A 27,766-nucleotide genomic window follows, 5' to 3' on the forward strand; every position below is an offset into this window, starting at 1 on the left:
TCCCCCTGGAGGGTCCCCTGGCCCCTCGGGTGGGTCCTCTGGGTACTTGGAAGCACTGCCCTGATGTGTGTGTGAGCGTGTGCTCTGGGCGTGTCTCTGGACACATTCCCATTTGTCCTCCTCCAATCGGAGGTCGAGGAGTTAACCCACGAGAAAGTGCGGAGAGCGCGGCCTGGCACGGGGTGAGGGCCCTGAGCCTCACGAGGGCCGTTTTCATTATTCTTCTGCTAGATTGGGATCTAGTCTTCCTGTTTCTTTATAGCAGCCCTCGTGTCTAACAGCCTCTGATGTACGATAGACGCTTAATAAATGCAGGAAAATTTAGGCTCAGAGTCACCAAAAGCCAGCACAGTTGGTGTGGTCAGACCCCGCAGTGTTCAGGAACACACACAGCGCTCACTCTCCTGTCTTTCAGGCCCAGGCTTTGGTCTCTGTGCTGGTCCAGGCTCCAGCGCTTCCTCTGGGTTCACTGTCACACTCTTTTCTTGGATCTGAGAAGATCCAGGCGCTGACAGGCTCCGAGAAATATTGCTGATCTTGAATCACTTGATTCAATTAGTTCAGGGTGAACCAGATTATTGCTATTTTCTACACTCTCGTCTATTATCTGAGGCATAACATTAATACTGAGCTTTCACTGGAGAGCTCCCATACAGGCATGTCAGCCATAGCCCTGGGTGCTGGGTGCCATCGAATCACCGTTTCTTCCTCGAGCCCCGGAGAGAAGCACATTTCAAAGCCAGGACAGAGAAGGAGGTAAAGCAGCGACCTGCACACCCGTGGGAGCCGCGATACTGCCCTTCCTTCACGGCTCCCTCTAGGATGCCCGGCTGTTCTCGGGCCTTAAAGTTTTTTTTTTTTTTTTTGTTTTTGGTACACGGACCTCTCACTGTTGTGGCCTCTCTCGTTGCGGAGCACAGGCTCCGGACGCACAGGCTCAGTGGCCAGGCTCACGGGCCCAGCCGCTCCGCGGCACGTGGGATCCTCCCGGACCAGGGCACGAACCCGCGTTCCCTGCATCGGCAGGTGGACTCTCAACCACTGCGCCACCAGGGAAGCCCTGTTCTCGGACCTTAAATCAAAATGCTTGATTTCTTCCCCAGAGTCTGCAAGCTTTGTTTTAGTTCTATTTTGTTGCTAATTGGCTTCAGTTTGGGTCTCAAGAATGGACATTTCCATTATTCCTTCCCCGAGTTTTTTGAGAATTACCTTGTTGCGCTCCTGAGCCTTGGTCGCATTCCACCGATGTGTGTGGCTAGTCACTTCCCTGGTCCTCATCTCCGGCTCCACCCAGACAAGCTCCAGCCATCCCAGGATGGGGAAAGCCTGTGCGGGGCAGCCCCGCCAAAGGGCCCCTTCTCCCCTCCCTTTGGTAATTCAGGAAATGCCCCCAGAGTCGGAGCTCTGGGTACTAGCCCCAGTCCTGCTCCTAACTAACTGGCTGTGTGGCCTCCGGGAAGTAATTTCTCCTGGGTTTGTTTTATTCTTTTGCCAAAGGAGAGGGTGAGTAGTGATGGGTTTCCTGGGTGCCGCAAGTCCACGAGGATGGACCCCAACACAGAGAATCTCAACGGGTTGTCTTCATTGAAAACAACAGTCTGACTGGTAGGTGCTCAGGCTCTCCGCGTCTGCGGACAGTAGTGTAGGTTGTTCCCCATCTTTATTCCAGTCCTGTGATTTTTTTGGGGGGGAAGGCAGAACCCCACCCTCCGAGTGTGACTTTGCCGAAACTTTCCAAATCAATCAGATGAAGGGCCTCTGTCCATTTCAGGTGAGATCTGTGCTCTTCACCCAGATACCTGACAGCCCCACCCCCTTGGCCTGGCGCTCAGAGCAGGGGACGGGGGTGAACAGGAAGCCCGAAATTCCACCCTGAGGCGTTTGGTCCCCGTCGTCTACTTAACTCGTCCACTCGCTCCCCTTCCTCTTATTTCACAAGTAACATGGCTTCTCCGGCGGACGAGCCACGCAGAGCCCTCTGGTTACGGGCTCAGGGCAGCGGCTGCTGTACCTTCATCCTGTTTCGTGCAGGGAGGCATTTTGCTCTCCCCATGTGGCACTGAGCAGGGCCATCGCACGTTTAGCCCTGGAAGGTACGGACACTCTACTTCTGTGGTTGCCCCCCGGAGTCACCAGCTCAGCCCTTCCCTGGGTAACAATGCCCTAGGTAGCACCTAGGGAGCTGCAAGGTATGCTTGGTGAGTGTACTCGACTATTGAGATCAGCAGCCTGCTGCCTTTTTGGCCTGTTTCTTTTGGGTAATGCTTTGCCGCCTGCTCATGGCATAGCGGAAGGGATGGCACCAGGTCCAAAGCTTGGGCAGAGAGCTGGCCTCAATCCACTGCAGCAGCAGGATGGGCCCCGGGAGGTACAGGTGAGTCACAGGGACCCAGGAGGGAAAACGGCACCAGCTAATTTTAAAATCCCTGCTTGATATATTTGTGAGGTTGTTTTCTTATTTTCCTGGGAAAATGCACCAGAGAAAATGGCAGTGACACAGAAAAATTTTCTTGAGCTTATTAGAGTGTAATTATTAATCCCATGATTTCCAGATGGAATCCATTCATTTGGAGAAGCAGAGGCAACTTAGCAGAAAGGATCACATGCAAAATCCCTGCAGCGGGCCGAGATCAACTGTCTACTCAAACAAAGGAGGCGCTGGAAACGGGGCTGCGTTTTGAGGCTGTTTTTGATAATCAAGGCCCTGAGAACCAATAAACACCCGAACTTGGCCACTTAGAGAATTTTTTCTCCATGAGGCAAATAGACGTCCAAGTACAATTGCTCACGTGTAATGAGGAGAAGACAGAATTCTATTCTCGTGTTTTATGTTTTTTAAAGTGGCAATTTGAATTTTTTCATGTGATGGAAAATGCTAAACACTGTTTAACATACCTAACAAAGGGCTGCCTATCAAGTGAAAAAGACGCTCCTTTAGGTGCCAGCGTGACGGAATGAACTGACGTGAAAGTCCTGAAGGGGCTGCTGGCAGAGGGTCCCCGTGGCGGTCGGCGGCCCTGCTTCCCGGACTCCGTGAGGAAGGTGACCGCGGCCCCCCAAGGCTCTCTCTGGTCTGACGAGCTGATCCTCTGGGCAGGATGCTGGAGAAATGAAAGCAGGAGATTTGCTGTAATCTTTTTCACGTTCGATATTTGGATACTTTGATTAAACTTCCTTAAGAAAGGCCCTGACACAGGTCGATATTCATTTAACCAATATTTATGGAATTATTTATCCTACTCTGTTGCCAAGTACTGGCCTAGACGTTGGGCGTGAATAAGATATAAAAGGTTCCCGTCCTCAGTGGCCTCAACTTCTAGGAGGAAGAACCTGGACGATCAGTGGGTAAACAAACAAAAGAGACCATTTCAAGTGTAATCTCAGCAAGATACCAATCATGGGGACCACCTGTGGGGACGGGCGCTGTACACAGAGTGGGTGGGAAGCCCTTTTTGAGGGGCAACATCTGAGCTGAGGTTTGGATTCTATTCTACCCCTTCTGGAGGAAAAGCCAGCCCCACCAAGAGCCAGGTAAGTGTTCAGGGCAGAGAACGGAATGTGCAAAGGCCCTGAGGCAGGAGTGAACTGGCCAGTCCAGACAGGAGCAAGGCCAGGCCAGAGTGGCCGTGAGGGAGGGAGGGAGGGAGGGTAGCAGAGTGAGGCAGTCAGAAGCCAGGTCACGCGTGGTCCAGATCACGCGGACTGATGTCTATGTTCAGCTTATTTTAAATTAATTAATTAATTAATTGGCTGCGTTGGGTCTTCATTGCTGCACGCAGGCTTCCTCTAGTTGCAGCGAGTGGGGCTACTCTTCTTCGTGGTGTGCAGGCTTCTCACTGCGGTGGCTTCTCTTGCTGCGGAGCACGGGCTCTAGGTGCACGGGCTTCGGTAGTTGCAGCATGTGGGCTCAGTAGTTGTGGCGCACAGGTTTAGTTGCTCCGCGGCACGTGGGATCTTCCCGGACCGGGGCTCGAACCCGTGTCCCCTGCTTTGGCAGGCGGATTCTTAACCACTGCGCCACCAGGGAAGCCCAGGTTCAGCTTATTTTTAATGAGCTTTATTGAAATACAGTTTACATACAATAAAATTCACTAATTTAACTATACAATTTGATGGCTTTGATATACACGGAGCGTTGTATAACCACCACAGAAATCACGGCATTGCCCGGTGGCTCCACCTTAAAGGTTCCCTCCTGCCCCTTTGCAGTCACCCGAGGAGGTGACTGCACCCCAGTCCTGGGCCCAGGTGACCACAGGTGTCTGCTTCCTGTCCCTACAGTTCTGACTCTTCTGGAGTCTCACAGGGTGATGCTGGCACAGACGCCTCCTCACTTCGCACCCAGTGACCCCTGCCCCTGCTGCAGCGCCTCAGCCGCACGTGCTCTGCCCCTCGAGACTTGCTCCAGCACGTTCCGGTTGACAAGGCTTGGGTTAGTTTTCTCCTCTTTCCTTCCTTTATTTTCAAGTTCCTTTGTTTCTGGTCTGTCACAAGAAGGTGGCTGACATTTCTTCATTGCTCTGCAGGGAAAGTGTGTCTTTTCTCTGGGAGTTTTGAAGAGCTTTTCTTTGTTTCTCGTTTTCATTAATTTGATTAGTATGAGTCTCGGTGTAATTGTCTTGTATTTCTTCTGCTTGAGGTTTGTTGAGCATCTAGGGTCTGCGGGCTTAGAGTTTTCATCAAATTTAGAAGATTTGCAGCCACTTTCACGTGCGTTTCAGCCTCCTCTGGCTCCTTAAGGCCTTAAACCCCACATCCCAAGAGAAAGCCCCTCGTAACCTCTCCCTTTCACAGGCTCGGGTTTGGCACCGTTGCTCAGCCACCCCTCCCCCTGGCCAGGTCGAGGTGCTCACTCTTGCAAGTCCTTGGCATTTAGCCCCCTCCTCTCCTCCCAGGCTCACGTGTACCTGATGAGGCTGCAACTGACCCCTAGTCACCAGCCTGGCAGCCAGGGGAGGCGTGGGGCAGATGCTGAGCGGGGCCCTGTTGCCTTGCCGGGGAGGCCTCCGCGGTGTCCTTCCAGATGGGGGGAGTGCTGGCTCCCCTTAGGGAGACGCGAGCCACCTTTGCCGCCTCTGAAGTTTCAGAGCAGCCTGGGAAGCCAGAAACCCTGGGGCCTCCACCCAGATATCCCGCCCCGTGTGTCAAGATTTCCCACCTGCCCTTGGACCCAGAAGCTGCCCTTGGCCCCTGGACCTGCCCTTGAACCCAGGACCCTGCCCTTGGCCCCCGGACCTGCGCTTGGTCCCAGGACCTGATCTTGGCACAGCAAAGCGACCTTGGCTTGGACTCCAACACCTCTGAATCTCAGCATCTCTAGTCTGTCCTCGTCCTGCTTCCATCAACTCCTTTTCTCCACAGAAGGAGGTAAGAGCCTCTTTATGCCAAGCAGCTCTGGCCTTCTTCACTCTTGGTTTTATTTTTTTTTTCTTTTTCATTATTTTTAACTTGAGAAGTTCTTTTCTGTCAAATAATACAATTATGTGTTGTAATCATTATGGTCTAGATACTGTTTTGCTTTCACTTTGAAATGTTTTATTGGGGTATGATTGACACACGTACATGTTTCGGGTGTACAACATAATGATCCCATGTTTGTGTATACAGTAGAGCCTTGAAGAACGTGGGGCTCGGAAACCCCAGGTTAACTTATAGCTGCCCCACCTCAGCCACGGCTCCGCGGATCCTGTAGTACTGGAGTGCAGGTATTTATTGAAAAAAATCCATGCATAAGTGGGCCAAGCACTTCAAACCCACGTTGTTCAAGAGTCGCCTGTATGGCAGCATGATGTCACCACAATAACCTAGGTAACAACCACCATCGCAACGTAACTACGGGAATTGTCTCCTTCTGATGAGGACTTCAAAGACCTACTCTCTTAGCAGCTTCCAGACATGCAACACGGTGTTATTAACTACGGTCGCCACGTGCTGTGCGTCACATCCCCGCGACTTATTTCTTTTATAACTGGAAGTCTGTACCTTTTGGTTCTTTTTATGCATTTCACCCACACCCCACACCCCTGTCTCTGGAAACCACCAATCTGTTCTCTGTATCTATGACTTTGGATTTTTTGTTTGCTTGCTTCTTTGTCTTTTGGGTTTTGTTGTTGTTGTTTGTTTGCTTTGGGGGATTTTTTATTGGTGGTGGTGGTGGGTTTTTTGGGGATTTTTGTTTTTTGGGTTTTTTTTTTTTAGCTACCACACGTGAGATTATACCCTACTTGTCTTTCTCTGTCTGACTTATTTCACTTAGCATAATGCCCTCAAGTCACATCTATGTTGTCACAGATGGCAAGATTTCACTTTTTAAAAATTACTTTATTATTTTCAAATTTATTTTTATTTATTTACTTTTGGCTGAGTTGGGTCTTCGTTGCTGCACACAGGCTTTCTCTAGTTGCAGCGAGTGGGAGTTACTCTCCACTGTGGTGCGCGGGCTTCTCTTGTTGCGGAGCACAGGCTCTAGGCACGCAGGCTCAGTAGTTGTGGCGCACGGGCTTAGCTGCTCCGCGGCACGTGGGATCTTCCCGGACCAGGGCCCGAACCCGTGTCCCCTGCATTGGCAGGCGGATTCTTAACCACTGCGCCACCTGGGAAGCCCCCCATCACATCTTCTTTATCCATTCATCCACTAATGGGCACTTACGTTGGTTCCGTGTCTTGGCTCTTGTGAATAATGCTGCAGTGAACATGGGGGTGCAGATATCTTTTGGGGTTAGTGTTTGCATTTTCTTTGGATAAATATCCAGATGTGGAATTGCTGGACCACATGGTAGTTCTATTTTTAATCTTTTCAGGAAACTCCATATTGTTTTCCACAGCAGCTGTTTCAATTTACACTCCCACCAACAGTGAACCAGGGTTCCCTATTCTCCACATCTTCAGCAACACTTGTTACTTCTTGTCTTTTTGGTAATAGTCATTCTAACAGGTGTGAGGCGATATTGTGGTTTTGATTTGCATTTCCGTGATTATTATCTTTTCACGTGCCTATTGTGTGTCTTTGGAAAAACGTGTATTCAGATCCTCTGCCCATTTTTTAATTGGATTGTTTGGGGTGTTTTGTGTTTTTCTGGCGGTACGCGGGCCTCTCACCGCTGTGGCCTCTCCCGTTGCGGAGCACAGGCTCCGGACGCGCAGGCGCAGCGGCCACGGCTCACGGGCCCAGCCGCTCTGCGGCACGTGGGATCCTCCCGGACCGGGGCACGAACCCGCGTCCCCTGCATCGGCAGGCGGACTCTCAACCACTGCGCCACCAGGGAAGCCCTGTTTGGGTTTTTTTTTTTTTTTTCACTACTGAGTTGTATGAGTTCTTTATATATTTTGGGTTATTAACCCCTTATCAAATGTATGATTTACAAATATTTTTTCCTGTTCCATCGGTTGCCTTTCCATTTTGTTGACAGTTTCCTTTGCTGTGCAGAAGCTTTTTAGTTTGATGCGGCCCCATTTGTTTAATTTTGCTTTTGTTGCCTTTGCCTTTGGTGTCAACACACTTAGTTTCAATTGTCGGTTAAGCGTCTCCAGCTTTTCCTGCCCCCTCAACGCAACTCAGCAACAGCCAGATCGTTGTACTGTTGCGCCCCACAAACACACACTCTCCTCGCTCACTGTGCCAGCCGCCTTCTCCCAGTTTGTTACCGGTGGAGGTTTACCAGCAGACTGCCGCCGTGTTCCGGGCATCTGCCCGTCAGCCAGGATGGGCTCCTCCTTGCCAGCTGGACGGCGAGTGGTCAGGTTACAAATCCCCGTCGTGCCATCTGCTTTCTGAGGCCGATCCTGGGACCAGCTGTGTCCATCCGGGTCCTCCCGCAAGCAGACCACGAGAGGGAGTTAGGAATGCAAAAGATTTATTGGACGCTCCCGCCTATAAAAGATCAAGGGGAGGGAGTGGGACTGGGCCGAGAAGGCCTTCATTCCGCAGTCCTGATCTGACGCCTGTGGACGGAAAGAGGCGGAAAGCAAGGCTGAGCCGGAGAACTTAACTCTAATGTAAACCCGACAAGGTTTTGGCCAGCGCGGAGCGGGTATGGAAGGGCTCCGGAGCAGAGGCTGTGCGTTAGAGGGTCCCACGCCGGGGGAGGTGGTCGGGCCCGGAGGCCAGCCAGAGACAGAGTGGGATCAGCTCAGACACTGTCCAACTCCAGCACTGCACCTGGAGGTGGGTGGTCAGCTGCCACGCCTCACAGCTACATGCAACTCCTTTCTGGAAGGGAGATCAGAGGGCTGCTCCCCCATGGCTGCTACGACCTTCTCAGAACGGTAACTTAGTATCCTAGCATCCTCCAAAGATGACCAATGAGGATTCTATGTTTAGAATGAACTCATGGATATTAACATATTTGACATGCTTCAATCCTTTGTAAATAGTTAACTTTTCTTTTCGTATTTTGGCCTTGGCTTGCTGCAGGATGTCCCCTACACATCCATACTCAAAATTATCCCTACTTTGACCAGCGGGAGCCCTGCAAGTTGGCTAATGAACCCTCTGACGCAGCACTAGAATCTTTGCTAATTTCCCTGCTTTTCTGCTGGTAAGATGCTCCAGGATCATCTTGTACGTTTTCTGCCTCAGATCCGGAATCAGCCATTTTTCTCTTGGAAGCTCCCTTTTCTTTCTTAGTGGGAAACGGCGTGTAGGGACAACAGCCTGGGTGCTAAGCGTGCTCGTCGCTGCTGGACTGGTGATTGTGTTTAGACCAGTGCTGTCCAAGACAGTGATGGACACTTTCTACATCCGTGGCACCTAATACAGCAGCTATGAGCCGCGCAGGGCTTCTGCCCCCGAGGAATGGCATTTTTAATTTTATCGAATTAAAATGCTTTTATTGTGGTAAAATATACAAACTTAAATTTTACCATTGTAACCAGTTTTAAGGGTACAGTTCGGCAACATTAAACACATTCACATTGCTGTGCAACGGTCAGCACCATCCATCTCCAGAACCTTTTCATCTTCCCAGACTGAAGCTCTGTCCCCACTAAACACTCACCCCAAATTTCACCACACCAAACCCAGCTTCTGGCAACCACCAGTCTACTTTCTGTCTCTATAAATTTGACTATGTACCTCGTATGAGTGAAATCAAATAATATTTGTTATTTTGTGACTGCCTTATTTCACTCAGTCTCGTGTCTTCAAGGTTCATGCATTTTGTAGCAGGTGTCAGAATTTCATTCCTTTCAAAGGCACAATAATACTCTACCGTATGTATCTATCACATTTTGTTTACCCATTCATCCACTGATGAACATTTTGGTCGTTTCCACCTGGCTATTGTGAATAATGCTGCTGTGAACATGGGTGTACGAATATTTGTTCCGGTATTTAATTTTAATTAATTTAGATTTAAATAGCCACATGTGTCCAGTGGCTACCATATTGATAGTTCTAGACCTTCTCAGTGGACAGAGCTAAGAAATCTATTTTAAAAGAAAAAATCATATTAATGCATACTAATATTTCACATCCAAATCCAATATTACGGGTTTTTCCACTTTTTACATTTCTATCTCTTCACCCAAATGAAAAACATTGGTTCCTAATATTACTATGCTCCTTATTTATTTTACCCCACTTTGTATAATTCCAGAATAACAATATCAATGTTATAACAAAGACCAGGGTAACTGCAAACAATTGTACAGTTTAGAGTCGACGAGGTGTGCACAAACTGTTGGGTTTTAAAGTCACTTGAAATTATCCTTTCCTGTTGGTTAAGCCACCAAACTGACATAGAGTTAGGTTCTTTGTTTAAAATTTTATTTTGTTTTCAACTCTTTTCTTTGTTCTTTGTCTTCTTATTTGGGGTTTTATAATTACACATTTCCGTAGCCAAAGGTCAAGCACATTTAGAGAAATCTAGTTTCTACTGCTGACCCTCCTGCCCCTGGACAGTAACCATTTTTATGTTACTTTATAATGTAAGAAAAGAAGCAAGTACATTCTTATTGCACCTGCCCCTTCTTAGATAAAATACTATACCCACCGTTCTGCATCTTGATGTTTTTCCCTTAATGGTATGTTCTGGCAATCGCTCCAGGGCAGAACAGAGAAACTGTGCTTTCCCAGCCCTCCCGCTGTGCGGCTGCACCTCACCCAGCTCTCACTGGTGGACATGGGGCTCTTTTCAGTCTTTCGCTGTCCTTCTTTTCTTTAGTAGAAAGTGCCTTAATCATTAATATGGACAGGCTCAGAGAAGCAAAGCTGACAAGGAAGAAGCTCCGTAATTTGGGTGGGGTGGGGAAGAGAAGAATAACTTCTCTTAGAAAAACTGTCCTGGGCTGATATGGTGACTCAGTTCTGTTCCTCAGTCCAGAAGGGAAGAGGCCTGGGCACCGTTGCAGGGGGGTGAAGGCAGAGGGAACTGCTGTCACCTGGGTAAAGTCCACAGCTCTCAGAGATGCTGCGCTTTTCACAAGGCTTGATGGCTCTGATGGATCTCACCATCCCAGGATGAAACTAAGGGACTTCCTGGGCCCCACTGTGGCATCAGGAAACACTGGTCAAAGCCAGCCAGCGGCCAGCAGGGCCAGCGGCCTTGCAAAGTCACATGCAGGCGGGGTGCTGGAAGGCACGGGGCCCTGCAAGGACGGGGGATACGCGGACTCACTCGGGGGCCCAGGGGCCGGCACTGAGTGCACTGGCGAGAAGGACCCTTCTTCACATCCGTGCATCTCGGCTGCAAACACACACCCCTCTGGGCCCGGGCAGGGCTGGGGACTGGAGAATGCGCGGGGAAAGCTCAGTTCAGCTCCAGACCAGTGTGCCATATTGTGCCAAGTCTCTCATCTCGAAAAGAAAAGTGAGGAACCCCGATTTTCTGTGAACTCTCCCGTTTTTAAAATTGACAACTAATCCGAACTTCAACCGGCTTGGCCCAAACCAGGGGAGGCAGCCTGGCGCGCCCTCCGGGCCACCGAGCAGCGCTGGTCTCCTCCGCCACGGCCCGGGTGCCCCCGCGACCCTCCGCTCGCGGCCGCGGCCTCGGCCTCGGCCGGCGCCCGGGTCCTGGCGCCCCGGAGCAGCGCGCCCCCGCCTCCCTCCCGCGCTCAGGGCGCAAGCGGCCGCCTCGGCCTCACTGCGCCTGCGCGGGCGCGCGCCGCCGGACCGAGCCATCGCGCGAGCGGGGAAGGGGCGCCCCGCGGTGGAGCCGTCCGTTGCCACAGAGCTGCCCGCTCCAAACCGCGCAGCCCGCCGCAGCCGAGCAGCCTCTCCGGCCGGAGCGCGCGCCGTTCGTACCCCGGCGGGTCTGCTGAGAGGTGGGTCCGTTGGCCCCGGAGCCTGGGGCTGGGTCGGGGGCTTTAGCCGCCCCTCCCAGGCACAAATCAGCGCCTTCATCGTGGGACTTCTGCCCGAGAAATAAGTGCCAGTGCAGGGGTTGGGGGTCGCCCCCGGCCGGCCTCAGGGACCCCAGCGTGCCGTGCAGCTTGGGTTCTGAGCTCTGCTCCGGCTCCGCGCGGACATTGCGAGGTTGTCCTTTCACATCTAGGACACCGTTGAGCAAAACTCGAGGGGTCAGCCCGGCTGGTAAGAAGAGGGGACTCTGAGGGTCCGGGCAGAGGAAGGGAATTCCGGGGTCATCTCAGTTTGGTTTTTAACGGTTACCTGTTTCTGGAAACCTCTATCATTTGTTTCCCGTAAACGCATACTCGTTTTACGTGCTCACATTATGTATCTGGCAAACACTCCTGGACCATCTGCCCTGAGCCAAGTACTGAAGTAGGTGACGGGCAGAGCGGCCCTGGTACCCGCAGTCCAAAGAATTCCCCGACAGGTTATCCCTGCAGACGGGTGGCGAGTACACTCACAGGTACTGCTGAAGGACTGGTTACAAAGCCAGCATCACCAGTCACTACCCAAGTCCAGAAATAGAACCTGGTCAGCACCCCAAGTCAACCTACCCCTCCCTTGCCCCACGCAGACCCTTCCCCGGTGACCATAGCCTGACTTTCTGATTCCGATTTCCTTAATTTTCTTTAGTTTTCCCGTTTGTAAACAATATAAGTGTTTCACCTGTTTTTAAACCTTATATAAATGGGAAAATGCTGTATATATTCTTTTTTAATTTTTGAAACAATCCCAAATTTATGTAAAAGTTGCAAGTTCAGCATAAAATACTTGTTTCCTGGAGCAGCTGAGGATAAGTTGCCTGTGTGATGCTCTGTCACCTCCAAATACTTTCGTGTGCATTTCCAACACATAAGGACAATCTCCAGCACAACCACACGCGACCATCAGAGATCCCGTAAAGTCACAAACCCGAGAGGGTCCAGTCTGGGACCCCCCACTGCACTGAGCAGCCATCGTGGTTCTTCAGTCTCCTTCATTCCAGAACATTCAGCAGGCTTCCTTGGCTTCGTGCCCCTGACACTTTTGAAGCTTTAGGCCCGTGACTTTGTAGAAAGCCCCTCTGTCTGGGTTTGTCTGGTGTTTCCTCGTGATCAGATTCCCATTGTGCGTCTTTGGCAGGAAAGTCACAGAAGTGACGCCACGTGTCACCCTCTGCTCGTCCCATCCTGTCAGGCGGCTCACAGTGCTCCATTTGTCACATTAGTGACGAGTTTGCTCTGGTCACTTGATGAAGGTGGTCTCTGCCAGCATCTCGCCTGGGAAGTTGCCTTGCCCTTTGTAATTGGCGAGCATTTCGTTGGGCGGTGCTCTGAGGCTCGGAGGCTACGTCATCCGTCCCAGGCTTGAGCCAGTGGCGCTCACACTGGACACCTACACCCTCTCCCTGCTCCCCGCTTGGGCTCTCGTACCCGACACTGGACTGACTGCCGTCCTCCACTCAGGCTCTGTCACCCAGTCTGGGCCACTGTGGACCTTTTCACAGGCCCCCCTGGGGCGGAAGGGGAAGAAGCAAAGCAGCCTGTGCGTGTGTCTTCCTCCCGCCCAGCTGTGTGTAAGAGACTCATCCACACCGCTGCACGAGCTGTGCACCACTCACCTCCGTCTCCACCTAGCTCGCCGCGGTGGATCTCACAGCTGCTCTGCTGCCCATGGCGGTGGGCTGTTTCCGTAGTTACCGCTCTTAGGAACACTGCTCTCTGGGGTCTCGTTACGGCTCCTGGTATTTATGCGTGTTAGGAGTGGAATTGTGTCTCCTCCAAAAAAAAAAAATGATATGTTGACATCCGAAGCCCCAGTACCTCAGAATATGACCTCATTTGGAGATTGGGTCATTGGGGATGTAATTGGTTAAGACAATGTCATCCTGGAGGAAGGTGGGCCCCTCCTCCAATAGGACAGACATCTTTCTAAACAGGAATTTGGACGTTGACACGCACACAGGGAGACTGTCACATGGATTGGAGTTACGCTGCCACAAGCCCGGGAACCAGAAGCTAGCAGAGAAGTCTGGAATAGATCCTTCCCTAGCCCTTCAGTGGGAGTTGGCACCTTGATTTCAGATTTCTGGCCTCCACAACTGTGAGAAAATACTTTTGTGTTGCTCTAAGACAGCCAGTTTGTGGTGCTTTGTTACGGCATCCCCAGGAAAGTAACACAGCATCTAAGCTTCTGTAAGGTAAACGCCTAGGAGAGGAGTTGCTGAGTCCGAGGGCATGGTAGACAGAATCGTGGCCCTCAGAGATCGCCATGTCCTTACCCTTGGAACCCGTGCACGTGTTAGGCAGTTGCAGGCTTGTTAGTCAGCTGACTCTGAGATGGGAGATTGTGCTGGATTATCCCGGTGAGCCCAGCGCAACTAGAAGGGCCCTCCTAGCGGAAGAGCAAGGCGGAGGAGGGCCAGAAAGAAAGCAGCCCCAGAAAGACCACCTGACATTAGTGGCTTTGATGGGGATGGCGCCTTGGCCGAGGCACGTGGGTGACCTCTAGAAACTGGAAAAGGCAAGAAAAGGGATCCTCCCCCAGAGCCTCCGGAAAGGAAGGCAGCCCCGCCGACACCTTGATTTTAGCCCAGTGGGGCTCATTTCAGACTTCTGACCTCCGGAACTGTAAGATGATACGTCTTGTTAAGTCCCTGAGTATGTGGCAATTTCTTACAGCAGCATTAGGATACCAGTGCAGAGGGCGGGTATATATTTAACTTGACGATACAATGCTGAACTCCTTTCAAAGCACCTGTCCCAGTTTTCACTCCCACCGTTAGGGTGTGTGCCTGCCCACTGTTTCGTGTCCTTGGTGGCACCTGTATACTCAGGCTCGTAATGTGTTACCGAGTCTGGTGGCTGTGTAATAATAGTATGTGGCTTTACTCTGCATTTCCCTGATTATAAATGAGGTTGAGCAACTTCTTTTGGTTTATCACCAGGCAACAAACAGCTCATCATCTAGCCAGGACTCTGTTAAGAGTTACAGGGAGCGCTGTGCGTAATGCCAGGAAAACAGGCGGGAATCAAGCCATTTGAACGTCCTTTATTGTAACCGGCCTGTTACAGTCTCGCCGTTTTGCTGTTGAGCTGCCCATCTTCTCTGTTGAGCCGTGGATGTTCCTTACACGTCTTGATGGTAAACCTTTCGGGAAATGTGTTGCATTTATCTTCGAACCTGTAGTTTTTCTTAAACTCTACTTAGGGTGTCACCTGAACCAAAGATTTTAAGTGTACGAGACTCTACCAGCTTTTCCTCTTGTGACTTAATGTTTTTGGTGTCTTGTTTAAGAAAACCTGAAGGCCTGAAGGCCCCTCCGCCTTCACGGCAGCAGTTTTGCTCTGCACTCGTGAGTCTTTTGCCCCCAAGGAACTGATTTCTGGGGCGGACACCCAGCTTCTTAGCACGTGGACCGAGACGTCCACCCCCGCCTGCCGCTTGCACACGCGTGCACACACTGGCCCGTCGGCGTTTGGGGGGTTTGGATGCCTCTGTGAGGCAGGTTGGAGAGAACTGGCATCCAGACAGCACTGAGTGTCCGTCGCGTGAACGTGCGCCTCTCCATCGATCTGGTTACGTTGGTTTTATTCTTTTTTAGGTTTTGTTATGGACAATTTCGCACTCACCGAGTAGGGGTCCTACGAACTGTCGGGTGCCCAGCCCCCCCAGTGGCCACCAGAATCGGACCACTGCTGGTGCTCCTCTAGCTCCTCACCTGTAGCGCTCGGCTGACGTGTTTCAGACAAACCCAGGTGTAATAGTTCACCCGTAAACTCTCTAGTACACAATTCTAACCGATAAAGAACTTATTTTTAGCATAACCACAAATTCATTATGAACCCCAGCCAAGTTAACATTGATTTCTTTTTTTTGTTTGTTTGTTTTTCTTGCGGTACGCGGGCCTCTCACTGCTGTGGCCTCTCCCGTTGCGGAGCACAGGCTCCGGACGCACAGGCCTAGCGGCCATGGCTCACGGGCCCAGCCGCTCCGCGGCACGTGGGATCCTCCCGGACCGGGGCACGAACCCGCGTCCCCTGCATCGGCAGGCGGACTCTCAACCACTGCGCCACCAGGGAAGCCCAACATTGATTCCTTAATAAAATCTAATACCACTTGGTGTTCATTTCCCCGCATTACCCCAGAAATGCCGTTTACAGTTTCTCGCTTGACTCAGGTTCCAAACAAGAACCCCACCTTGCATGCGGTTGACTTGCCTCTCACGGCTTTTACATTCAAAACAGCTCCCCTTCCCTTTCCCGCCATGGCATCCATTTGTTGCAGAAACTGGGTCATTGGCTCCACTTATTCTGTATTTAGGTCTCATTTCAGGTCACCTGCCGGGGCTTCATCATTTTCTCATCAGGGGTCTTGCTCCTCCTTTGTTGTATTTATTCCCAAGTACTTCATATTTATTGGTGTAATTGTAAATGATAAGTTTTCCAAGTCTTATTTTCTCATGATTTGTTCTGATAAATAGGAATATCATTGATTTTTTTTTTTTTTTTTTTTTTTTTTTTGTGGTACGCGGGCCTCCCACTGTCGCGGCCCCTCCCGTTGCGGAGCACAGGCTCCGGACGCGCAGGCCCAGCGGCCATGGCTCACGGGCCCAGCCGCTCCGCGGCACGTGGGATCCTCCCGTACCGGGGCACGAACCCGCATCCCCTGCATCGGCAGGCGGACTCTCAACCACTGCGCCACCAGGGAAGCCCAATATCATTGATTTTTATTACCGAATTTATATCTAGCAACATTACTAAATTGTCGCAGTAATGTTAACAATTTATCTCTGTACTCATTTGGATTTTCTACATGCACAACCGCGTTCTCTGAAAACAGCAGTCTCGCCTTCCACTCCTCATGCCTTGTATTTCTTGCTTCTCTCCTTGTTCCAGTTGGGAGACCCAGTGGCTTCAGAGAGCACCCTTGTTTTGTTCTCAGTCTTAAAGGAAATGCTTTTTTTTTTTTTTTTTTTTTTGTGGTACGCGGGCCTCTCACTGTCGCAGCCTCTCCCGTTGTGGAGCACAGGATCCGGACGCGCAGGCCCAGCGACCATGGCCCACGGGCCCAGCCGTTCCGCCACATGTGGGATCCTCCCGGACCGGGGCACGAACCCGTGACCCCTGCATCAGCAGGCGGACTCTCAACCACTGCACCACCAGGGAAGCCCAAAGGAAATGCTTTTAATGTTTATGATTTTTTTTCTTTTGGCCACGCCAAGTGGCTTGCGGGGACCTTAGCTCCCCGACCAGGGATCCAACCCATGCCCCCTGCAGTGGAAGCGCGGAGTCTTAGCCGCTGCACCGCCAGGGAAGTCTTAGTAGTGTTATGATTAAGTATGCTGCTTCCTGTGGATTATTGTTGGCAGACATTCTTTATCACATTAAAGAAGTCTAACGTCAGTTTGCTACGTTTTTTAAAAAGTGTAAGTGGGATGTTGAATTTCATCAATGTTTTTTTCTGCCATGAGTCAATTGTATATTTCTCTTCTCTGGTCTGTTCCTGCGGTGAGTTGACTTGATTTCTAACGCTAAGCAAAGACATCCGTAGACATCCGTCCTCGTGGTGATGTGTCATCCTGTCTACATGTTGCTGGCTTTAGCCTGGTGGCACTTCACCTCAAGAGTGGGGCTGGTCTGTGATTTTCCTTTCCCTGTTTTCACTGCCAGGCTCTCCTAGCAAAAGTTGCAAAAGTTAAGTGACTCCATGAAACAAACCAGGGAGTGGACCTTCTGGTTCTCCTTCCTGGAAGAAAGTGTGTGAAACTGGAACATTTTGAACCTCAAATGTTTCATGGAACTTGATAGGGAAGCCTCAGAGCCTAGAGTTTTCTTGGTGGGAACATATTTGACTTAAAAAAATTTTTTTTTTAATGTTTGTTTATTTATTTATTTTTCTTATTAGTCATCCATTTTATACACATTGGTGATACATGTCAATCCCCATCGCCCAGTTCCTCACACCGCCACCCCTGCCGCTTTCCCCCCTGGTGTCCATACGTTTGTTCTCTACATCTGTGTCTCAATTTCTGCTCTGCAAACCGGTTCACCTGTACCATTTTTCTAGGTTCCACATATATGCTTTAATATACGATATTTGTTTTTCCCTTTCTGACTTAACTTCACTCTGTATGACAGTCTCTAGATCCATCCACGTCTCTACAAATGGCCCAATTTCGTTCGTTTTTATGGCTGAGTAATATTCCACTGTATATACGTACCACATCTTCTTTATCCATTCTTCTGTTGATGGGCATTTAGGTTGCTTCCATGACCGGGCTACTGTAAATAGTGCTGCAGTGAACATTGGGGTTATGTGTCTTTTTGAATTATGGTTTTCTCTGGGTATATGCCCAGTAGTGGGATTTCTGGGTCATATGGTAGTTCTATTTTAGTTCTTTAAGGAACCTCCATACTGTTCTCCATAGTGGCTATATCAATTTACATTCCCACCAACAGTGCAAGAGGCTTCCCTTTTCTCCACACCCTCTCCAGCATTTCTTGTTTGTAGATTTTCTGATGATGCCCATTCTAACTGGTGTGAGGTGATACCTCATTGTAGTTTTGATTGGCATTTCTCTAATAATTACTGATGTTGAGCAGCTTTTCATGTGCTTCTTGGCCATCTGTATGTCTTCTATGGAGAAATGTCTCTTTAGGTCTTCTGCCCATTTTTGGATTGGGTTGTTTGTTTTTTTAATATTGAGCTGCATGAGCTGTTTATATATTTTGGAAATTAATCCTTTGTCAGTTGCTTCATTTGCAAATATTTTCTCCCATTCTGAGGGTTGTCTTTTCGTCTTGTTTATGGTTTCCTTTGCTGTGCAAAAGGTTTTAAGTTTCATTAGGTCCCATTTGTTTATTTTTGTTTTTATTTCCATTACTATAGGAGGTGGATCAAAAGAAGATCTTGCTGTGATTTACGTCAAGGAGTGTTCTTCCTATGTTTTCCTCTAAGAGTTTTATAGTGCTCAGTCTTACATTTAAGTCTCTAATCCATTTTGAATTTATTTTTGTGTATGGTGTTAGGGAGTGTTCTAATTTCATTCTTTTACATGTAGCTGTCCAGTTTCCCAGCACCACTTATTGAAGAGACTGTCTTTTCTCCATTGTATATCCTTGCCTCCTTTGTCATAGATTAGTTGACCATAGGTGCGTGGGTTTATCTCTGGGCTTTCTATCCTGTTCCATTGATCTATATTTCTGTTTTTCTGCCAGTACCACATTGTCTTGATTACTGTAGCTTTGTAGTATAGTCTGAAGTCAGGGAGTCATTCCACCAGCTCCGTTTTTTTCCCCCCAAGACTGCTTTGGCTATTCAGGGTCTTTTGTGAGTCCATACAAATTTTAAGATTTTTTTGTTCTAGTTCTGTAAAAAAATGCCATTGGTAATTTGATAGGGATTGCATTGAATCTGTAGATTGCTTTGGGTAGTATAGTCATTTTCACAATATTGATTCTTCCAATCCAAGAACATGGTATATCTCTCCATCTGTTGGTATCAACTTTAATTTCTTTCATCAGTGTCTTATAGTCTTCTGCATACAGGTCTTTGGTCTCCCTAGGTAGGTTTATTCCTAGGTATTTTATTCTTTTTGTTGCAGTGGTAAATGGGAGTGTTTCCTTAATTTCTCTTTCAGATTTTTCATCATAAGTGTATAGGAATGCAAGAGATTTCTGTGCATTAATTTTGTATCCTGAAACTTTACCAAATTCATTTTAGCTCTAGTAGTTTTCTGGTGGCATCTTTAGGATTCTCTATGTATAGTATCATGTCATCTGCAAACAGTGACAGTTTTACTTTTTCTTTTCCAATCTGTATTCCTTTTATTTCTTTTTCTTCTCTGATTGCCATGGCTAGGACTTCCAAAACTATGTTAAATAATAGTGGTGAGAGTGGACATCCTTGTCTTGTTCTTGATCTTACTGGAAATGGTTTCAGATTTTCACCATTGAGAATGATGTCTGCTGTGGGTTTGTCATGTATGGCCTTTATTATGTTGAAGTAGGTTCCCTCTATGCCCACCTTCTGGAGAGTTTTTATCATAAATGGGTGTTGAATTTTGTCAAAAGATTTTTCTGCATCTATTGAGATGATCATATGGTTTTTATTCTTCAATTTGTTAATATGGTGTATCACATTGATTGATTTGCTTATATTGAAGAATCTTTGCATCCCTGGGATAAATCCCACTTGATCATGATGTGTGATCCTTTTAATGTGTTGTTGGATTCTGTTTGCTAGTATTTTGTTGAGGATTTTTGCATCTATATTCATCAGTGATATTGGTCTGTAATTTTCTTTTTTTTTTTTTGTAGTATCTTTGTCTGGTTTTGGTATCAGGGTGATGGTGGCCTCATAGAATGAGTTTGGGAGTGTTCCTTCCTCTGCAATTTTTTGGAAGAGTTTGAGAAGGATGGGTGTTAGCTCTTCTCTAAATGATTGATAGAATTCACCTGTGAAGCCATCTGGTCCTGGACTTTTGTTTGTTGGAAGATTTTTAATCACGGTTTCAATTTCATTACTTGTGATTGGTCTGTTCATATTTTCTATTTCTTCCTGGTTCAGTCTTGGAAGGTTATACCTTTGTAAGAATTTGTCCATTTCTTCCAGGTTGTCCATTTTATTGGCATGGAGTAGCTTGTAGTAGTCCCTTAGGATGCTTTGTATTTCTGCGGTGTCTGTTGTAACTTCTCCTTTTTCGTTTCTAATTTTATTGATTTGAGTCCTCTCCCTCTTTTTCCTGATGAGTCTGGCTAATGGTTTATCAATTTTGTTATCTTCTCAAAGAACCAGCTTTTAGTTTTACTGACCTTTGCTATTGTTTTCTTTGTTTCTATTTCATTTATTTCTGCTCTGATCTTTATGATTTCTTTCCTTCTGCTAACTTTGGGTTTTGTTTGTTCTTCTTTCTCTAGTTCCTTTAGGTGTAACGTTAGATTGTTTATTTGAGATTTTTCTTGTTTCTTGAGGTAGGCTTGTATAGCTATAAACTTCCCTCTTAGAACTGCTTTTGCTGCATCCCATAGGTTTTGAATCGTCGTGTTTTCATTGTCATTTGTCTCTGGGTATTTTTTGATTTCCTCTTTGGTTTCTTTAGTGATCTCTTGGTTATTTAGAACGTATTGTTTAGCCTCCATGTGTTTGTGTTTTTTACATTATTTTCCCTGTAATTGATTTCTAATCTCATAGCGTTGTGGTCAGAAGAGATGCTTGATATGATTTCAGTTTTCTTAAATTTACTGAGGCTTGATTTGTGACCCAAGATGTGATCTATCCTGGAGAATGTTCCATGCACACTTGAGAAGAACATGTAATCTGCTGTTTTTGGATGGAATGTCCTATAAATATCAATTAAATCTTTCTGGTCTATTGTGTCATTTAAAGCTTGTGTTTCGTTATTAATTTTCTGTTTGGATGACCTGTCCATTGGTGTAGGTGAGGTGTTAAAGTCCCCCACTATTATTGTGTTACTGTCGATTTCCTCTTTTATAGCTATTAACAGTTGCCTTATGTATTGAGGTGCTCCTATGTTGGGTGCATATATATTTATAATTGTTATATCTTCTTCTTGGATTGATCCCTTTATCATTATGTAGTGTCCTTCCTTGTCTCCTGTAACATGCTTTATTTTAAAGTCTATTTTATCTGATATGAGTATTGCTACTCCAGCTTTCTTTTGTTTTCCATTTGCATGGGATATCTTTTTCCATCCTGTCACTTTCAGTTTGATGTGTCCCTAGGTCTGAAGTGGGTCTCTTGTAGACAACATATATATGAGTCTTGTTTTTGTATCCATTCAGCAAGCCTGTGTCTTTTGGTTGGAGCATTTAATCCATTCACGTTTAAGGTAATTATCGATATGTATGTTCCTATTACCATTTTCTTAATTTTGGGGGGTTTATTTTTGTAGGTCCTTTTCTTCTCTTGTGTTTCCCACTTACAGAAGTTCCTTTAGCATTTGTTGTAGAGCTGGTTTGGTGGTGCTGAATTCTCTTAGCTTTTGCTTGTCTGTAAAGCTGTTGATTTCTCCATTGAATCTGAATGAGATCCTTGCCGGGTAGAATAATCTTGGTTGTAGGTTCTTCCCTTTCATCACTTTAAGTATATCATGCCACTCCCTTCTGGTTTGTAGAGTTTCTGCTGAGAAATCAGCTGTTAACCTTATGGGAGTTCCCTTGTATGTTATTTGTCGTTTTTCCCTTGCTGCTTTTAGTAATTTTTGTTTATTTTTAATTTTTGCCAATTTGATTACTATGTGTCTTGGCATGTTTCCCCTTGGGTTTGTCCTGTATGGGACTCTCTGCGCTTCCTGGACTTGGGTGGCTATTTCCTTTCCCATGTTAGGGAAGTTTTCGACTATAATCTCTTCAAATATTTTCCCTGGTCCTTTCTCTCTCTCTTCTCCTTCTGGGACCCCTATAATGCAAATGTTGTTATGTTTAATGTTGTCCCAGAGGTCTCTTAGGCTGTCTTCATTTCCTTTTGTTCTTTTTTCTTTATTCTGTTCCGCAGCAGTGAATTTCCACCATTCTGTCTTCCAGGTCACTTATCCATTCTTCTGCCTCAGTTATTCTGATATTGATTCCTTCTACTGTAGTTTTCATTTCAGTTATTGTGTCGTTCTTCTCTGTTTGTTTGTTCTTTAATTCTTCTAGATATTTGTTAATCATCTTCACTATCATTATTCTGAATTCTTTTTATGGAAGATTGCCTATCTCCATTTCATTTAGTTGTTTTTCTGGGGTTTTACCTTGTTTCTTCATCTGGTGCATAGCCCTCTGCCTTTTCATCTTGTCTGTCTTTCTGTGAATGTGGTTTTTGTTCCACAGGCTTCAGGGTTGTAATTCTTCCTGCGTCTGCTGTCTGCCCTCACTGTAGATCCTGGTTTCCTCAGCCGGGAAAGGACACAGCATCTCCTAAGATGGAATTAGCACTTGGGTGAAGAAAGCAGTGCATGAGGGGTGGTCAACACTCCATCAAAATCATGGCATCATTACATTTGAGCAGTGAAAATACTCCATTGCTTAATCTCCTTGAGTCTCAATATTCGTACCTCCCAGGCAAATGAAGAGACACTGTGGAATAATGAAGTTTATACTGAAGATAAGTTCTTCTCACTCCTGCTGGGCCAGTCACCTCAAACTGCTTATATCACAATCGTTGGTCAGTCAGATCCACAGGGCAATTCTCCTCAGGCAGCAATCAGGGGTCCATGGAAGCTGCTGGTGTTGCAGGGTCTCCTGCAGAGGCGGGGGGGTGGCTGTGCCTCACCATGAGGACAAGGACACTGGCAGCGGCATTTCTGGGAAGTACTCCTTGGTGTGAGCCCTCCCAGAGTCCCCATATTTGACTCTTGATTGAATTTCTTTTACGCCTGTGGCAATTTTCAAGTTTTCTATTTTTTGTTCTCGAGACAATTTTGGTTAGTAATGTTTTTCTAATAATTTGTCCATTGTCTAAATTTTCAAATTTATTGGTGTAGAGTGGTTCATTACATTTTTACATTTTTTCATGTCTGTAGTATCTATAGTTAGAGACCCTTTTCTTCTTATATGGATGATTTGTTCTTTCTCTTTTTATTTATCAGTTTCATTAGAGATTTGTCAGTTTTATAAACCTTCTAAAAGTACAAACTTTTGGCTTTGAGGAACATCTCTATCACATGTTTGTTTTGCAGCATTAATTTCTAATCTTTTTTGTTTTCTTCCTTCTACTTTCTTTGGGTTTATATTGCAGCTCTCTTTATAACCCCTTGAGTTGGATGTTTAGCACATTAATATTTAGCCTGTCTCGTTCCTGATATGAGCATTTAGGATTACAAATTCACTCTGTTCTACCTTGGCTACACTCAGTTTGATATATGATATTTTCATTATAACTCAGTTAAAACATTTTATAATTTTCATTATGATTTTTTTCTTTGGCCCACGGGTTATTTAGAAGTATGTTTCGGGCTTCCCTGGTGGCAAAGTGGTTGAGAGTCCGCCTGCCGATGCAGGGGTCGCGGGTTCGTGCCCCAGTCCGGGAAGATCCCACATGCCGCGGAGCAGCTGGGCCCGTGAGCCATGGCCATTGAGCCTGCGCGTCCGGAGCCTGTGCTCCACGACGGAGAGGCCACAACAATGAGAGGCCCGCGTACTGCAAAAAAAAAAAAAAAAAAAAAAAAATAGAAGTATGTTTCTTATTTTCAAAAAAATGAGGTGAATTTATAGTTTTTGATTTGATTTTTTTTCCAGTTTTATTGGAATATAATTGACATACAACACTGTATAAGTTTAAGGTGTACAGCATGATTTGACATACAAACATCATGAACTGATCACCAAAATAAGTTTAGTGAACGTCCATCGTCTCATATAGGTACAAAATTAAAGAAATAGAAAAAAATGCTTCCTCGTGATGAGAACTCTTAGGATTTACCCTCTTAACAACTTTCATGTATAACATACAGAGTGTTAATTACATTTATTCATGTTGTACATTACATCATTAGTACTTATTTATCTTATAACTGGAAGCTTGTACGTTTTTATGCCCCCATCCAATTCCCCCTTCCCCAATCCCCCGCCTCTGGTAACTACAAATCTGACCTCTTTTTCTGTGATTTTGTTTGTTTTTGAAATATAATTAGCCTACAACACTATGTTAGTTCCTGTTACACAACATAATAATTCGATATTTCTATACATTTCGAAGTGATCACAGGATATGTCTCATTACAATAGGTCACCATGCAAAGATACTATATAGTTATTGTTATATTCCCCGCACTGTACATTTCATCCCTGTGACTTGTTTATTTTTCAGCAGGAAGTTTGTACCTTCCAATATCTCTTACCTATTTCTCGCCCCCTCTCAGCCCCACCCCCTCTGGCAACCACCTGTTTGTTCTCTGTATCTATGACTCTGTTTCTGTTTTAGGATGTTTGTTCATTTGTTTTGTTTTTTTAGATTCTAAATATAAGTGAAATCATACATTAATTGTCTTTCTCTATCTGACTTATTTCTCTTTTTTTTAACATCTTTATTGGAGTATAACTGTTTTACAATGGTGTGTTAGTTTCTCCTTTACAACAAAGTGAATCAGTTATACATATACATATGTTCCCATATCTCTTCCCTCTTGCATCACCCTCCCTCCCACCCTCCCTATCCCACCCCTCTAGGTGGTCACAAAGCACAGAGGTGAACTCCCTGTGCTATGCAGCAGCTTCCCACTAGCTATCTAATTTACATTTGGTAGTGTATATATGTCCCTGCCACTCTCTCACTGTGTCACAGCTTACCCTTCCCCCTCCCCATATCCTCAAGTCCATGCTCTAGTAGGTCTGTGTTTTATTCCCGTCCTACCACTAATCTCTTCATGACATTTTTTTTCTTAGATTCCATATATATGTGTTAGCATACAGTATTTGTTTTTCTCCTTCTGACTTACTTCACTCTGTATGACAGACTCCAGGTCTATCCACCTCATTACAAATAACTCAGTTTCATTTCTTTTTATGGCTGAGTAATATTCCATTGTATATATGTGCCACATCTTCTTTATCCGTTCATCTGTTGATGGACACTTAGGTTGCTTCCATGTCCTGGCTATCGTAAATAGAGCTGCAATAAACATTTTGGTACATGACTCTTTTTGAATTATGGTTTTCTCAGGGTATATGCCCAGTAGTGGGATTGCAGGGTCATATGGTAGTTCTATTTGTAGTTTTTTAAGGAACCTCCATACTGTTCTCCATAGTGGCTGTATCAGTTTACATTCCCACCAGCAGTACAATGACTTATTTCACTTAGCATAATACCCTCGAGGTCCATCCATATTTTTGCACATGACAAGATTTCATTCTTTTTATGGCTGAGTAGTACTCCATTGTGTATATATACCACATCTTCTTTATCCATTCACCTGTTGATGGGCACTTACATTGCTTACATATCTTGGCTATTGTAAATAGTACTGCAATGAATATAAAGGTGCATATATCTTTTCTAATTAGTGTTTTGGGGGTTTTTTCCTTGATAAATACACAGGAGTAAAATTGATGGATCATTTGGTAATTCTATTTTTAACTTTTTGAGTAATTTCCATACTGTTTTCCACAGTGGCTACACCAATTTACATTCCCACCAGCAGTGCAGGAAGGTTCCCTTTCCTCCATATTTGGCCAGCGTTTGTATATCTTCTTTGGAAAACTATCTATTCAGATCCTCTGCCCATTTTTTAATCAGGTTGTTCAGTTTGTCGATGTTGAGTTGTATGAGTTTGTATATATCTTGGATATTAATCACTTATTGGATATATTTGCAAATATCATCTGCCATTCAGTAGATGGCCTTTTTAAAAATTTATTTATTTATTTATTTTTGGCTGCTTTGGGTCTTTGTTGCTGTGCTCAGGCTTTCTCTAGTTGCGGCAAGCAGGGGCTACTCTTCGTTGTGGTGCGCAGGCTTCTCATTTTTGTGGATCATGAGCTCTAGGCGCGTGGGCTTCAGTAGTTGTGGCACATGGGCTTAGTACTTGTGGCTCATGGGCTCTGGAGTGCAAGCTCAGTAGTTGTGGCGCACAGGTTTAGTTGCTCCATGGCATGTGAGATCTTCCTGGCCAGGGCTCAAACCTGTGTCTCCTGCATTGGCAGGTGGATTCTTAACCACTGTACCATCAGGGAAGTCCCTGGCCTTTTTGTTTTGATAATAGTTTTCTTTGCTGCACAAAAGCTTTTTAGTATGATATAGTCCCATCTGTTTAGTTTTGCTTTTGTTTCCTTTGCCTGAAGAGGCAAATCCAAAAATTATTACTAAGTTCAGTGTCAAAGATCTTACTGCCTATATTTTCTCCTAGAATTTTTACAGTTTCTGGTCTTATACTTAAGCCTTCAATCCATTTTTTAAAAATTAATTAATTTATTTTTGGACTGTGTTGGGTCTTCATTGCTGCGTGCAGGCTTTCTCAGTTGTGGCGAGCGGGGGCTACTCTTTGTTGCAGAGCACAGGCTCTAGACCTGGAGGCTTCAGTAGTTGTGGCGTGTGGGCTCAGTAGCTGTGGTGCGTGGGCTCAGTAGTTGTGGCTCGCAGGCTCTAGAGCGCAGGCTGAGTAGTTATGGTGCACAGGCTTAGTTGCTCTGTGGCACGTGGGATCTTCCCCGACCAGGGCTCGAACCCATGTCCCCTGCATTGGCAGGCGGATTCTTAACCACTGCGCCACCAGGGAAGTCCCGTTTAATCCATTTTGAATTTATTCTTATCTATGGTATGAGAGAGTAGTCCAGTTCAATTGTTTTGCATGTAGCTGTTCAGTTTTCCAAAAACCATGTATTGAAGAGGCTGTCTTTTCCCCATTGTATATTCTTGCCTCATTTGTTGTAGATTAATTTCCCATATAAGTGTGGGTTTATTTCTGGGCTTTCTATTCTGTTCTATTGATCTGTGTGTCTATTTTTGTACTAGTACCATACTGTTTTCATTACTGGAGGTTTGGAGTATAGTTTAAAGTTAGGAAGTATGTTTCCTCCAGCTTCGGAGATTGCTTTGGCTATTTGGTGTCTTTTCTGTTTCTATACATATTTTTAAATTATTTAAATTGAAAAGTGCCATTGGTATTTTGATAGGGATTACATTGAATCTGTAGATTGCCTTGCGTAGTACAGTCATTTTAACAATATTAATTCTTCCAATCCATGAGCACAGTATATCTTTCCATCTGTTTGTGTCATCTTTAATTTCTTTCTTCAGTGTCTTATAATTTTCTGAGTACAGGTCTTTTACTTCCTTAGTTAGATTTAGTCTTGGGTGTTTTAGTCTTTTTTGATGGGATTGTAAATGGGATTGTTTTCTTAATTTCTCCTTCTGATAGTTTGTTGTTAGTGTATATAAATGCAACAGATTTCTGTGTATTAACTTCATATCCTGCAATTTTACTGAATTCACTGATGAGTTCTAGTAGTTTTTTGGTGGCATCTTTAGGATTTTCTATGTATAATATCATGTCATCTGTGAACAGTGACAGTTTTACTTCTTTCTTTCCAATTTGGATCCTTTTTTTTTCTTTTTCTTGTCTGAGTGCTGTGGCTAGGACTTCCAAAACTATGTTGAATAAAAATGGCAAGAGTGGACATCCTTGTCTTGTTCCTGATCTTAGAGGAAATGCTTTCAGCTTTTCACCATTGAGAATGATGTTAGCTGTGGGTTTGTCATAAACGGCCTTTATTATGTTGAGGTATGTTTCCTCTATACCCAGTTTGTTGAGCATTTTTATCATAAATGGAAGTAGAATTTTGTCAAAAGCTTTTTCCTGCATCTATTGAAAGGATCATATGATTTTTTAAAATTTTTATTTATTTATTTTTTCTGGCTGCATTAGGTCTTCATTGCTGCGTGCAGGCTTTCTCTAGTTGCAGTGAGCAGGGGCTTCTCTTTTTTGGTGCATGG

General features: G+C 45.9%; 1 protein-coding gene across 4 annotated transcripts in view; it reads left to right on the forward strand.

The window, feature by feature from the left end:
• The first annotated feature begins 11,151 nt into the window (after positions 1–11,151).
• CFAP74 (cilia and flagella associated protein 74) overlaps positions 11,152–27,766 on the forward strand; it is a 76,937-nt gene continuing 60,322 nt past the window's right edge. For 2 of the 4 annotated variants that reach the window (XM_067019070.1, XM_067019097.1), the window contains exons 1-2: positions 11,152–11,265; positions 11,496–11,533. The gene's annotated coding sequence lies outside the window, so the exon portion shown is untranslated. The remainder of the gene's footprint in view (positions 11,266–11,495; positions 11,534–27,766) is intronic. The other 2 variants (XM_067019088.1, XM_067019079.1) reach the window with 1 other exon arrangement.

This window comes from Kogia breviceps, chromosome 1, assembly GCF_026419965.1.
Source record: "Kogia breviceps isolate mKogBre1 chromosome 1, mKogBre1 haplotype 1, whole genome shotgun sequence".
Lineage (NCBI taxonomy): Eukaryota > Metazoa > Chordata > Mammalia > Artiodactyla > Physeteridae > Kogia > Kogia breviceps.